This window comes from Mesocricetus auratus, unplaced genomic scaffold, assembly GCF_017639785.1.
Source record: "Mesocricetus auratus isolate SY011 unplaced genomic scaffold, BCM_Maur_2.0 Super-Scaffold_100044, whole genome shotgun sequence".
Lineage (NCBI taxonomy): Eukaryota > Metazoa > Chordata > Mammalia > Rodentia > Cricetidae > Mesocricetus > Mesocricetus auratus.
The window spans coordinates 8444240-8457910 of NW_024429221.1; positions in this window are offsets into that span (position 1 = coordinate 8444240).

The following is a 13671-nucleotide window of genomic DNA, read 5'->3' on the forward strand; positions in this document are numbered from 1 at the left end:
AACCTGTAAGCTGGAATGCCCAGAGAACTGGGATAGAACCAAACGTGACAGACCAAAAAAGTCAATGTAATGATATTAATGATACATTGTTTTACTCATTGATTTGTGTCTAGTCTTTATCAGAAACACTTCATCTAGCAACTGATAGAAATAGATAGATACCTACAGCCAAACATTAGGTAGAGCTTTTGCAATCCTGCACAAAATGTTATCAGAGGATTGTTAGAACTATAGATATCAAAGATACTACAGTAAAACCCATAGGATCAAGTAACCTGAGCTCATAGAGACTCGTGGAGACCCCACTTTTAACCAGGGAACCTGCATGGGACTTATGTTGGCCTTCTGCATATATATGACAATTGTGTATCTTGGTGTTTTGGCACTCCTAACAGTGAGAACAGGGCTATCTCTGATTCCCTTGATGCTTATCCTGGGATGCCTTACTCTGCCTTAATAGGGAAAGTTTCTATGATATATTTGGTTGATTTCCCTGGGAGACCTGTGCTTTTGTGATTTTGTGATTGGAAACAGAGAGGTAGTAAATGTGAGAGGGAAATAGACATAACTAGGAGGGGAGTAGGGAAGGTAAACTGTAGTCCTCATATAAAAGAAATAATCAAGAACTTTGTGTCTTTAAAGAAAGAAATCAAAGAAGATACCAGAAAATGGAAAGATCTCCCATGCTCTTGGATTGGTAGGATCAACATAATAAAAATGGCAATCTTGCCAAAAGCAGACTACAGATTCAATGCAATCCATATCAAAATTCCATCACAATTCTTCAAGGACCTGGAAAGAACATTAATCAACTTTATATGGAAAAACAAAAGGCCCAGGATAGCCAAAACATTCCTATCAAATAAAGGAACTTCAGGAGGCATCACCATACCTGACTTCAAGCTCTATTATACAGCTATAGTCCTGAAAACAGCTTGGTATTGGCACAAAAATAGGCAGGTAGACCAATGGAACCGAATTGAAAGCCCTAATTTTAACCCACACACCTATGAACACTTAATTTTTTACAAAGAAGCTAAAACTGTACAATGGAAAAAAGAAAGCATCTTCAACAAATGGTGCTGGCATAACTGGGTACTGGTATGCAGAAGATTGCAGATAGATCCATGTTTATCGCCTTGTACAAAACTTAAGTCCAAATGGATCGAAGATCTCAACATAAATCCAGCCACACTGAAACTTTTAGAAGAGAAAGTGGGAGATATTCTTCAACGAGTTGGTACAGGAGACCACTTCCTAAACATAACACCAGTAGCACAGGCACTGAGATCGAATATTAACAAATGGGACCTTCTGAAACTAAAAAGCTTCTGTAAGGCAAAGAACACAGTCAAAAAGACAAAAAGGCAGGCCACAGAATGGGAAAAGATATTCACTAACCCTATATCTGACAGAGGGCTAATCTCCAAAATTTACAAAGAAATCAAGAAATAAGTCTGCAAAACACCAAAGGGTCCAATTAAAAGGTGGGGTACAGAGCTAAATAGGGAATTCTCAGTAGAGGAGGCTAAAATGGCCAAGAGACACTTAAGAAAGTGCTCAACATCCTTAGCCATCAGGGAAATGTAAATCAAAACAACTCTGAGATAGTATCTTACGCCTGTCAGAATGGCTAAAATCAAAAACACCAAAGACAAATTATGCTGGAGAGGATGTGGAGAGAGAGGAACACTCCTCCACTGCTGGTGGGAGTGCTGACTCATACAGCCTCTTTGGAAATAAGTATGGATATTCCTCAGGAAAATGGGAATTAATCTACCACTAGACCCAGCAATTCCACTCTTAGGCATATATCCAAATGAGGCAAGTTCATACAACAAGGGCATCTGCTCCACTATGTTCATAGCAGCATTATTTGTAATAGCCAGAACCTGGAAGCAACCTAGATGCCCCTCAACTGAAGAGTGGATAGAGAAAATGTGGTACATTTACACAATGGAGTATTACTCAGCAAAAAAAAAACAAAGGAATCTTGAAATTCGCAGGGAAATGGATAGCATTGGAAGAAACCATCCTGAGTGAGGTAACCCATTCACAAAAAGACAAACATGGTATGTACTCACTCATATATGGATTTTAGACATGGATCAGGATAGTGCCAGTCTGCACTTCCACTGATAGAGAGTCTGGGAAACAGGAAAGAACCTAAAAGATATGCATATATGCATAGTACCCAAGAGAAGAGGATTGAGAAAGACCCTCTGAATGGATGGGGAGCACGGCAAGGGGTGGGGAGGAGTGGGACCTGGGAAGAAGAGAGGGGGTGAAGAGGAAGAGAGTTGGTCATGGGGGAACAGGAAGTTGAGGGGGTGGGGGTAGAATAGGGGGAATAGGGAATCATAGGATCGAAGACAGATCAGGCACCAGAGTGACCTCGAGTGATCTAAAGGGATAACACCAATTGGCAAGCTAAGCAATCGTGGAGAGACCATCTCGAATGCCCATTCCTGATAATGAACTTGATGTCTATAACCATCCGGGAGCCTTCATCCTGTGACTGATGGAAGCAGAGGCAAACACACAATGAATCACTGAACTGAACCCAAGGAACCCAGTGACAGAGAGAGAGGAGTGATGAGCAAATTGGCAAAGAATGGGCTGGCAAAACCAGCAGAGACAGCTGATCTGAACAGGGGAGAGCTCTTGAACCCCAGACCAACAGTGGGGAGGCCAGCATGGGATTGGTCTGGACCCCCCAAATGTGAGTGTCAGCGAGAAGGCCTGGGCAACCTATGGGGCCCTGAGCTGTGGATCAGTGTCTATCCCTGGTATACAAACTGTCTTCGTGTGCCTATAGCACAAAAGGGATGCTCTCTCAGCCTGGACTCTTAGGGGAGTGCCTGGACCCTACCAAGAGTAAAATGACAGACTCTAGATATCCCCTATGTGGAAGGATTTGGCAATAGGGTGGGAGGGTGGGTGGGAAGGGGAGTGCGGGAGGAGGGGATGGAGAGGGATCTGGGATTGACATGTAAAGTAAGCTATTTAAAATTTTAAAAAATGATAAAAAAAGAAATAATCAGTTTAAAAGTTGGATCTTAATTTTTCAAATTATTAAGCAAAGACCTTCAGAGATATACCCAGCCATTTTTGCTTTTAGTTAACTCTAGACATAGTCAATTTGACATCCAAGAATACCCTTAGCAAGTCCAACTCTTGTCAGATTAACAGATGACCATAGTTACTTAAGTCATACCTAATTTTTAGATGTAAATAATAACAACTTCACAATGGTGCCTAATATGATATAACTATCCCTTGTACTACTGCAAATACCTTATAAATTTAAAATAGGTGGCAATGTCATAAGAAGGACATTCTTTTATTATCTCAAATTTAAAAATGAAAGGCATTTATATCTTTTGATTGATATTACAGCACATGATAAAGAAAATATAAGTATGTATGCAAACACATTTTAAATATACAAGAGAAACACTCATGTTAATTATAATCTTTCTTTCTGCCACTGGTCACTTGTCCTTAGCTGGTATTTATAACCACCTTCCTCTATTACCCAGTCTATTTTTCCTCTAATAACTGCAAGTATCCTCAGCATGTCTTGGCTTCTTTCCTGGAGCAAGGACCCATACTTTCCTTCCTAGTGGGTCTGTGTCCTTCGTCATCCTGCATATATTAGATTACTGTATTTTCCACGTAACTTTAATCAAAGGATATTTTAGTAACATAATATGCCCTAAAAGATAGCCCTCTATTCTAAACACAATCATCCTTAACTCCAATATGGAGAATAAATCTCATTTCCTATTAATAATGGATCAATAACACCTTTGAACACAGATATTCTTTGATTAGTCTGTTGACTTACAGGTAACAGAAACTCCACGTGAACATGGAGATATCTGATCTTCCAGTTTAATGGAATGTTTCTTGTGATTCCTTAGACAAAAGTGTCTAAACCAGTAGAACATTTTCCTAGTATGTTCTTAGGAGTAATGAATAAGTAGAATTTTTCCATATCTACCCCCTGATTCCTGGATTCATGAATCCTGGCTATGGGATAAACCATACCATGTATTAGATACTGATCCAAAACATACACTTACTTCTGGTTAACTGTGTCCAGGCCTTCAGGTTGCTGCCACCTTATTCTCATTGCATTTGTGTCTCCAAGTGATCATTATGTTTGTATCAGGCTATTTGCCACAATAGATAACATGGTAAGACCAGTGGAAACCATGATTGTGGGCCCAGTGTCATACTTTTCTGGCTGTGAAATGATTTCTGTGGACAGAAGCAATACTGTGTGGAGTAACATGAATGTGAGGAGCCTCCCTTGCTATCGCTATCGCCATTAGAAGATGGCGCCAACATCCGTTGTCAGTTGGAGTCCACCGTTTAAGCTCTGCCTCTCCTGTGTCGTCATCTGGGGTGATGAGCAAACCACCAATCCCGGCTCTACACGTCTCACTTGGAGCTCCTAGGCTTATATAAGGGGCTGGGTTTCTTAGCTTGGGGTCTCCCTCTCAGAAGCTAATCATCTATCTCTCAAGATGCATTAAAGCTTTACTGCAGAAGGATCCGAGTGTCCTGTGTCGTTCTTGCTGGCGAGACTGTGGCGCGGGACACATGAAGGTGTAAAGGCATTCTGCAAGTCCATGTATGGTGATTAACATTATATACTGGACAGGCAAATCTATTACTTGAATCAGGACGATAGAGAAAGAGGTCCAATATATTCAACCTGCCAGCATGTCACTGGTCGCTCAGGGTGATGATGCCATATGTATATCTCTATATCTTTCAGTTCCCCCTTCCTCTCCCTCCCCTCCTCTCCCACCCCTAATCTTCCCATCCTCTCACCCCCACTCCATCCCCTCTCTGCTCGAGGTCAAGGGCCTCCATGAGGGATATTCAGAGTCTGTCAAATCATCCCGGGAAGGGCCCAGGTTCTTCCCCATGTGTCCAGGCTGAGATAGCATCTCTCAATGTGGTATGGGTTCCCAGAGCCCTTCAGTATGCCAGGAATAAATACTGCTCCACTCTCCAAGGACCCACAGGTTGCCAAGGCCTCCTCAGATACAATGGGAGGGTGTATGGACCAGTCCCATGCTGGACACTCAGTCTTCATTCTGGGGTCCATATGTTCCCCCTTGTATAGGTCAGCTGGTCTCTGGGTTTTGTCAGCCAGATCTTGATTCCTTTGGTAATCACTCTTCTTTCCAACTGGGTTCCAGGAGTTTAATTAAGTTCACCGCTGTGGGTGTCTGTCTCTGCTTCCATCAGCCACTGCATGAGAGTTCTAGGATGTCATATAAGGTAGTCATCATTCTCATTATCATTGGAGGGCATTTATGGTAGCCTTAATGCCAGTTGGTGTCATTCTAGTAGATCTGTGAAGTGCCAGATCTCTCCAACAGCTTATACTGGCTCCCTCTTTTCTGGTATCTCCCATCCTTTTATCCTCTATTCCTACACTGGCTCAACCTTCCTGCTTTTCCATGTCCTCCTCTTCCCTCCTCTTCTCTTCCTCTCTTTCTCCCATCTCCTTCTACCTTCCCCCCAATCCAATTAGGACATAACATCCCCTAACCCTTCTCCGGATTACCATTCCTATCTCTCTTAGGGTCCTCTCTACACCACAGAGTCTCTGATGGTGTGATTGTGGGCTGGCAAAGCCCTGCTCCATGTCTAAAATCCATATATGGGAGAGTACATACCATGCTTGTCCTTTGTGGCTGGGTTACCTCACTCAGGATGGTTTCTTCTATTGCCATCCATTTGCCAGTAAATTTCAAGATTCCATTGTTTTCTTCTGAGTAGTAATTTATTGTGTAAATGTGCATTTTCTCTATCCACTCTTCAGTTGAGGGGCATATAGGTTCTTTCCAGATTTTGGGTATTGCAAATAATGCTGCTATGAACATAGTTGAGCAGATGTCCTTATTGTATGAGGGTACATCTTTTGTGTATATGCCTAAGAGTGGAATTGATGGATCTTGTGGTAAACTGATCTCCATTTTTCTGAGGAATCTCCATACTGATCTCCAAAGTGGCTGTACAAGTTGGCATTCCCACCAACAGTGGAGGAGTGTACCCCTTTCTCCACATCCTCTCCAGCATAAACTGTCACTGGTGTTTTTGATTTTAGCCATTCTGACCGCAGTGAGATGGTATCTCAGTTATTTTGATTTGCATTCCCCTAGTGGCTATAAATGCTGAGAACTTTTTAAAGTGTCTCTTGGCCATTTTCGACTCCTCTATTGAGAATTCTCTGTTTAGTTCTGTACCCCATTTTTTAATTGGATTGGATCCTTTGGTATTCTGGGGACTTGATTCATTAGTTCTTTGTAAATTTGGGGGATCAGCCCTCTGTCAGATGTGTGGTTTGTGAATATATTTTCCCATTCTGGGGGCTGTCGTTTTGTTTTGTTAACTGTGTCCTTTGCCCTGCAGACGCTCCTCAGTTTCAGGAGGTCCCATTTATTCATTGTTGATCTCAGTGTCTGTGCCCCTGGTGTTATGTTCATGCAGCAGTCTCCTGTACCAATTCGTTCAAGGGAACTTCCCACTTTCTCCTCTACGAGATTCAATGTGCCTGAATTGATGTTGAGGTCTTTGATCCATTTGGACTTAAGTTTTGTGCATGGTAATAGATATGGATCTATCTGTTGTCTTTTGCATGCCAGCATCCAGTTACTCCAGCACCATTTGGTGAAGATGCTTTCTTTTTTCAGTGTGTATTTTTAGCTTCTTTTTCAAAGATCAGGTGTTCAAAGGTATGTGTGTTTATATCAGAGTCTTTGATTCAATTCCATTGGTCTACCTGTCTGCTTTTTACTAATACCAAGCTGTTTTCGGGACTATAGCTCTTAAATAGAGCTTGAAGCCTGGGTTGGTGATGCCTCCAGATGTACGTTTCTTGTACAGGTTTACCTTGGCTATCCTTTGTCTTTTGTTTTTCCATATAAAGCTGAGTATTGACCTTCCAAGCTCGGTGAAAAATTGTGCTGGTATTTTTATAGGGATTTCATTGAGTCTGTAGATTGCTTTTGGTAAGATTGTCATTTTTACTACATTGATCCTACCTATCTAAGAGCGTGGGAGATCTTTCCATTTTCTGGTATCTTCTTTAATTTCTCTCTTTAAAGACTCAAAGTTCTTGTTATACAAGTCTTTCACCTGTGTGGTGAGAGCTACCCCAAGATATTTTATGGTGTTTGTGGCTATTGTAAAGGGTGGAGAGTTGGCTCAGCCGTTAAAGGCTAGGCTCACAACCAAAAATAGTGCTATTTCTTGATGTTGACCACTATGATTGGCTGATATGGTACTCAACAGCAGCTGTATATGGATCACCCTTGGTGAGTGGCAGTCCATGTTGTCAAGTCTATGCATAACCCCTATATCTTCCACCATGGCCCTTTTGTTTATAGGCCCATTGGGCAATGAGGCTGACTATTCACAAAATGGATCATCCTATATAATTGATAAGTGAATTCTCCTTAGCTGAAGTCCCCTTTAAATGAGAATTTATATAGCATCTTCAGATGCTTCACCCATTTGGAGAAATTTATCTACATACTATTTTTCCAGTTGCTTTTTCAGAAATTATATAACCATGGTCTTTCCAAGTCCTTGATCATACAGCTAATCCATTGTCTATAGCCCATAAATCAGTGAATAGTCAGATATCTGGTCATTTCTGCTAAAAACAAACAAGCAAACAAGCAAACCACACCACCACCAGCAACAAAAAACAATGTATTATAGTGTTCAAAGATCTTCCCACTGTGAACATTTACCTTTGCTGGTATCTTTCATTTGTTGTAATGCTGTATATGTCCATTTCTGCATGATGCCTGTATACTGTGCAAAATCATCATTAAAGCAGACTATAGTTTTCTCTTCCACTGTCAACATACTGAATGAAGCAATAGGTACATTCTTGGCAGCATATTGCATTTTAACAGGAATAACAAAATATTTGGGCAAATGCTTCATGTAATTTGATTGTGCTCTCAGAACCTTCTTGGGTCCTATCATGTATGTACAAATTCCAGTTGATGATAGATTGCGGGTGTACACATACTTATGAATTCTTGGGTGAGATAATATTTATCTCCTGTTGAGTAAATCAGATCACATGATAACTTAGTGGCTCATTTCAAATATTCAGTTACAACAAGGCCCAATAGCAGACCAAGAGATATTTATCAAAGAGAGAAGAGTAGTTTCTACAAGATGATAGACATTTACTGCAAAATCTCAAAGTTTTCTTCTGGGGTTCATCTACTTGGTTTTTACCAAAATTCCCAAACAGCATCATCAATACCACTGACAACTCAAGTCCTATTTGGTCTGCTCCATCATATACCCCAAGTGGCAGATTGCCTGCACAGTAGCATAAACTTGGTGAAGTGCTGTCTCCTGTACCAAGTCCCACCCAAACATACAAGTTTTCTGAGCCACTTGGTATATGAGATGAAGTAACACATTAAATAAGGAAAGTGTTGTCTCCAGAATACTAATGGGCTAACAACTATATGTCGTTATTCTTTCTTGATGGTAGGAGAAGCCAAGTGAAAATTTATTCTTCACTTTCAAAGGGCTGTCTCTGCCATGAACTACTGGCCTCCTAAGAATTTTACTGAATTAGAAGTTTCCTGAAATTCATTTGAGTTTATTTCCTATCCCATGATGCACATATGTGTTATTAATGAGTTCAAAATGGTGCTATCTCCTTCTCACTTGGTCCAATCAGCACAATATTATCAATATAGTGCACTAATATAATATATTGTGGAAGAATCAAGCATTCAATATCCTTTCTAACTAAGTTATTATATAGGGCTAGAGAATTAATATATCCTTGAGACAAAAATGTATAGATATACTGCTGATCTTGCCAATAAAACCAAATTGTCGTGATGGTCCTCATGGAAGTTACAAAGAAAAGGGAATTTGTAGATCAACAACTGTATAACATGTACCAGAAGATGTGTTAATCTGATCAAGTAATGACACCGTATCTGGTAAAACAATTGAAATTGGATACACTACTTGACTGACTTTTCAGCAGTGAAATGTCATCCTCCCTGACCCATCTATTTTCTTAACAGGCTAGAGAGGAGATCTAAGTGGAGGTGTAGCGGGATCTTTAACCCCTGCAACAGTCAAGATATTGATGGTGGAAGTAATTTCCTCCTCAAGGGATGCTCTACTGATATTGTTTCACTATTTTCCATGGCAAAGCAACCCTAAAGACTTCCATTTAGCTTCACGCGAACACACACATACACATAAACACACACACACACTGTACATACACACAGTTAGAGAAAAATATCAGCATCAGATTCAAATCATCATGAATTTTTTTATTCAATTTTATGTATGATTGTGAAACGTGCACATTTTGAAATGATTAGTACCCTACCCATAGGAAATATAACCATGTAGCAGATCCTATGAGGACACACATCAATTCATCCAATTTAATACATTTCCCTATTCTAAAAGAAAGTGGGAGACACTCTAACAATTTTAAAGTCTATCTAACTGTGTAAGAAATGATTATGACAGTTAACTACTTTTAAATTCTCTAGGAGCTAAATATTATTGTTCTCTAGGGATATCGCTATTAAAAAGCCTGATTATTTAGAGATATTATATGCTTAGTGTTTGTCCCTGAAAGATTACATTCTCATCTGTTTTCATAGAAGACGTTGTATTTCTTTTCCTCATTTTTTGCTATATTCATATTGCATGATGACACACTATCAGTCTCATGAGACTACATGAGGATGTGACAGAGGCTCCAACATGAATTTAGAGTTAATTACTACAACAGACTGCTTGCATTTCCAGAAATATTAGTTACGAGTTCTGTTAAAAGGCAGTATTTTCTAACTATTGCTAATGGCCACGTACATGGTTGCTTTCCATATGCCACTAATGATCTAATGAGTATAAGTGGCCACACATACATAATAAACAGAAAATTTGGACCACATATATACAGAAACCATATAAAGTCATTTGAAAGAATTTTTTATTAAGCTTGCAGTACAGTTCAGTAGGCAAAAGAATTTTTGTGCAAGCATGAGAACCCAAGTTTGAAGTCTAAAAGTGATTTTTTAAAATCACGAATTGTGGTGTGTTCTTACAATCCTAGAAGTGGAAATGTACAGATAGTTGGATTCATGGAGCATGCTGGTCTCATTGCCTATACTACACCTGTCTTAAAATAGCAAAAACTTAAGCCACAGGGAAACTCTGTCTCAAAAAAAATAGCAAAAACTTATATAAAGTGCTTAAGTACTGGGGAATAGTACCCAAGTTGGTTCTTTCACCAATACCTGAATGCACTTGCATGTGCCTGTGAATTTACAACACATATATGCACCTGACTACATATAGAAACATGGATGTTTATGCACAAAATAAAATTACAGCCATTTATAAATGCTAATATTATACTAAAAACATTTGAACAGATGGTCAAATAAGGTATCAGGTAAACAAAACACTGAAGCAGTCTTTTCAAAAAACTGACTAGGATGTTTGTTATGAAATTTTTTCAGACATCTACAGGACAGACAACATGAACTACCACGGATACATTCAGTGTGGTTTTTCAGATAATTATAAGGCATGCTAAAGTTGTAGGCACTTCAATTTCTACAAGTGATAAGTTCACGTTTAAGTTTGTATATGCTTGAGAGTTTAGAATAATTCTGATAGACATTCAGTATTTCTTTCTTGTTACAGTCTCGTCATTACAAGAAATGTGTAAATTCATCATTTGATTTCCTTTCTTTCTTTTAGTTTTTCCTTTCTTTCTGCTCTTCTGTCTTCCTTTTTTTATACTAAAAATATATTCATCTTTCATACCATACATCTGGACCAAAATTTCCCCTCTTTCCTATCTTCCCATTTATTCTCCACCTCACCTTTTCCTAAAATCCACTCTCCCACCATTTCTTCTTCAGAAAAGAGCAGGCCTTCTAGAGATGGTGGCCAAACAGAACAAAACAACGTACAATAATATAAAGTAAAAGCTCTCATATTGAAGCTGGACAAGGCAAGCTAATAGAAGGAAATGAGTCCACAAACATGCCAAAAGGTTAGAGATAAATCTCTCCGACTGTTATGAGTCTTACAAAAATCACTGATCTAATTGCCATAACATATACACAAAAGATTTGATGCAGATCCCTGCAGGACTTCTGCTTGCTTCTTCATGCTATCATAGGCAGTATGCTTAGTTACTTCAGTAGGCCATGTTCTCCTGGTGTTCTCCATCCCTCTGGTTCCTATGATCTTTCCTCTCCCTCTTCTGTGGGATTCCCCAATATAAAAAAGTATCTAATGGATATCTCCATTGAAGACTGTCTCTCTCTGATTAATTTCTGACCTTGGGTCTCTGCACCTGCTCCCATGTGCTGCCAGGGGATGACCAGACAAGTAACTGATCTATGAATATATCATAATATTATTAGATGTAGTTTCATTTTTTGTCAATCATTTTTGGTTTTACCCTATGTCTCTCAGCTACCCAGTCTATGGTTCCTAGCCATCCTGGTAGTACAAGACAAGGAATATCTTTTGTGGTGTAGGCATCAAGTGAAAACAAACATTGGTTGGCCTCACCCATAAATTTTGCAGCCACAATTGGTCATTGTGGGCAGAAAAGATTGTATGTTGAGGGATTCTGTCCTGGTTTTTCAGTCTGTACCCGGCAGAGTACCCTCTCAAGTTAAAGCATTGGTAAACATTCAAAGTAGGCAACAGTTCAACCTCTATATTCATGAACCTGTGTGGATGTTGCCCTTGACAATGAGATTGTGGTTTCTGTTATCTGAGATTGACCCTCTGTGCTAACATCAGACTGGGTTGTTTGGAGATATCCACAGAACCCTCCTGGCCAACAGTTTCATTGAACCAATCCTGTCCATCCACTAGAAGAATTGCCTCGCTACAAAATGGCCAGTTAATAATATATTCACCAGAGCTGTTCCTCCAGCAGCATCAGGTAAACAGGCCGGCTTCCCGGCCTGTGCTCCAGTGCCTGCAGATCGCCTGGGACCTGCACAGAGCTCCCAATCCTGGCAGGAGCCAAGCACCCCAGACTCCAGATCTTCTCTCCCACCAACGAGACCAGGAAAGGAGAGGAGGCTGGGAGTCCAGGGAAGCAGCCGTTCCTCCAGCAGCACCAGGTAAACAGGCCGGCTTCCCGGCCTGTGCTCCAGTGCCTGCAGATAACCTGGGACCTGCATAGAGCTCCCAATCCCGGCAGGAGCCAAGCACCCCAGACTCCAGATCTTCGCTCCCACCAACGAGACCAGGAAAGGAGAGGAGGCTCGGAGTCCAGGGAAGCAGTTGTTCCTCCAGCAGCATCAGGTAAACAGGCCGGCTTCCCGGCCTGTGCTCCAGTGCCTGCAGATCACCTGGGACCTGCACAGAGCTTCCAATCCCGGCGGGAGCCAAGCACCCCAGACTCCAGATCTTTGCTCCCACCAACGAGACCAGGAAAGGAGAGGAGGCTGGGAGTCCAGGGAAGCAGCTGTTCCTCGGTCAGCATCAGGTAAACAGCCTGGCTTCCCGGCCTGTGCTCCAGTGCCTGCAGATCGCCTGGGAACTGCACAGAGCTCCCAATCCCGGCAGGAGCCAAGCACCCAGACCCCAAGTCTTCTCTCCCACCAACGAGACCAGGAAACCAGATGACCCAGGGAGACCAGGGGAGTAGCTGTTCTGGATCAAGTACAACAGGACCCAGCATAGGGTCCAGGGGACCAGGTAAGAGGATAAGCGCCCCAGGTTCCTGTTCTTCTTCTCCACCCACGGGACCAGCATTCAGACAAGGAATAGAAGAACCACCAGATTATTGGACTTGCTAGCACCTACCAAAAGGGAATTCTGGTCCCCAGACCAGTAAGGGGCTCTTTCTGCACCCACTAGAAGAAGAGATGGAAAAGAGCCAATACAAAAACACAGTCAGCAACCGAAAAACAAATATGACACCGCCAGATTCTAGAGACTCCACACCAGCAAGACCCCAACATTCCAATGTGGACGAAGCAGAAGAGAACGACCTTAAAAGCACTTTCATGACAATGATAGAGGCCCTAAAAGAGGATATTGGAAAATCCCTCAAGGAAATGGAAGAAAAAACAAACCAAAAAATGCAAGAAATGAAAGAAAAAGCAAACCAAAAAATGCAAGAAATGGAAGAAAAAACAAAGCAAAAAATGCAAGAATTGGAAGAAGAATCATACCAAAAAATGCAGGAAATGGAAGAAGAAACAAAGCAAAAAATGCAAGAAATGGTAGAAAAACAAAGCAAAAAATGAAAAAAATGAAAGAAGAAACAAACCAAAAAAGGCAGGAAATGGAAGAAGAAACAAAGCACAAAATGCGAGAAAGGGAACAAAAAGCAAACCAAAAAATGCAAGAAATGGAAGAAAGAACAAACCAAAAAATTCATAAAAAGCAACAAACAGACGAACAGATAAACAGAAAATTGCAAGAAGCAATGCAAACACTGCAAGGGTTGAAAACTGAAATAGAGTCATTAAAAAAAACACAATCTGAAGAAAGGCAGAAAAGAGAAAAGCTGGACAAACAGTCAGGCACTACCAATACAAGCATTACCAACAGAATAGAAGAGATGGAAGAGAGAATCTCAAG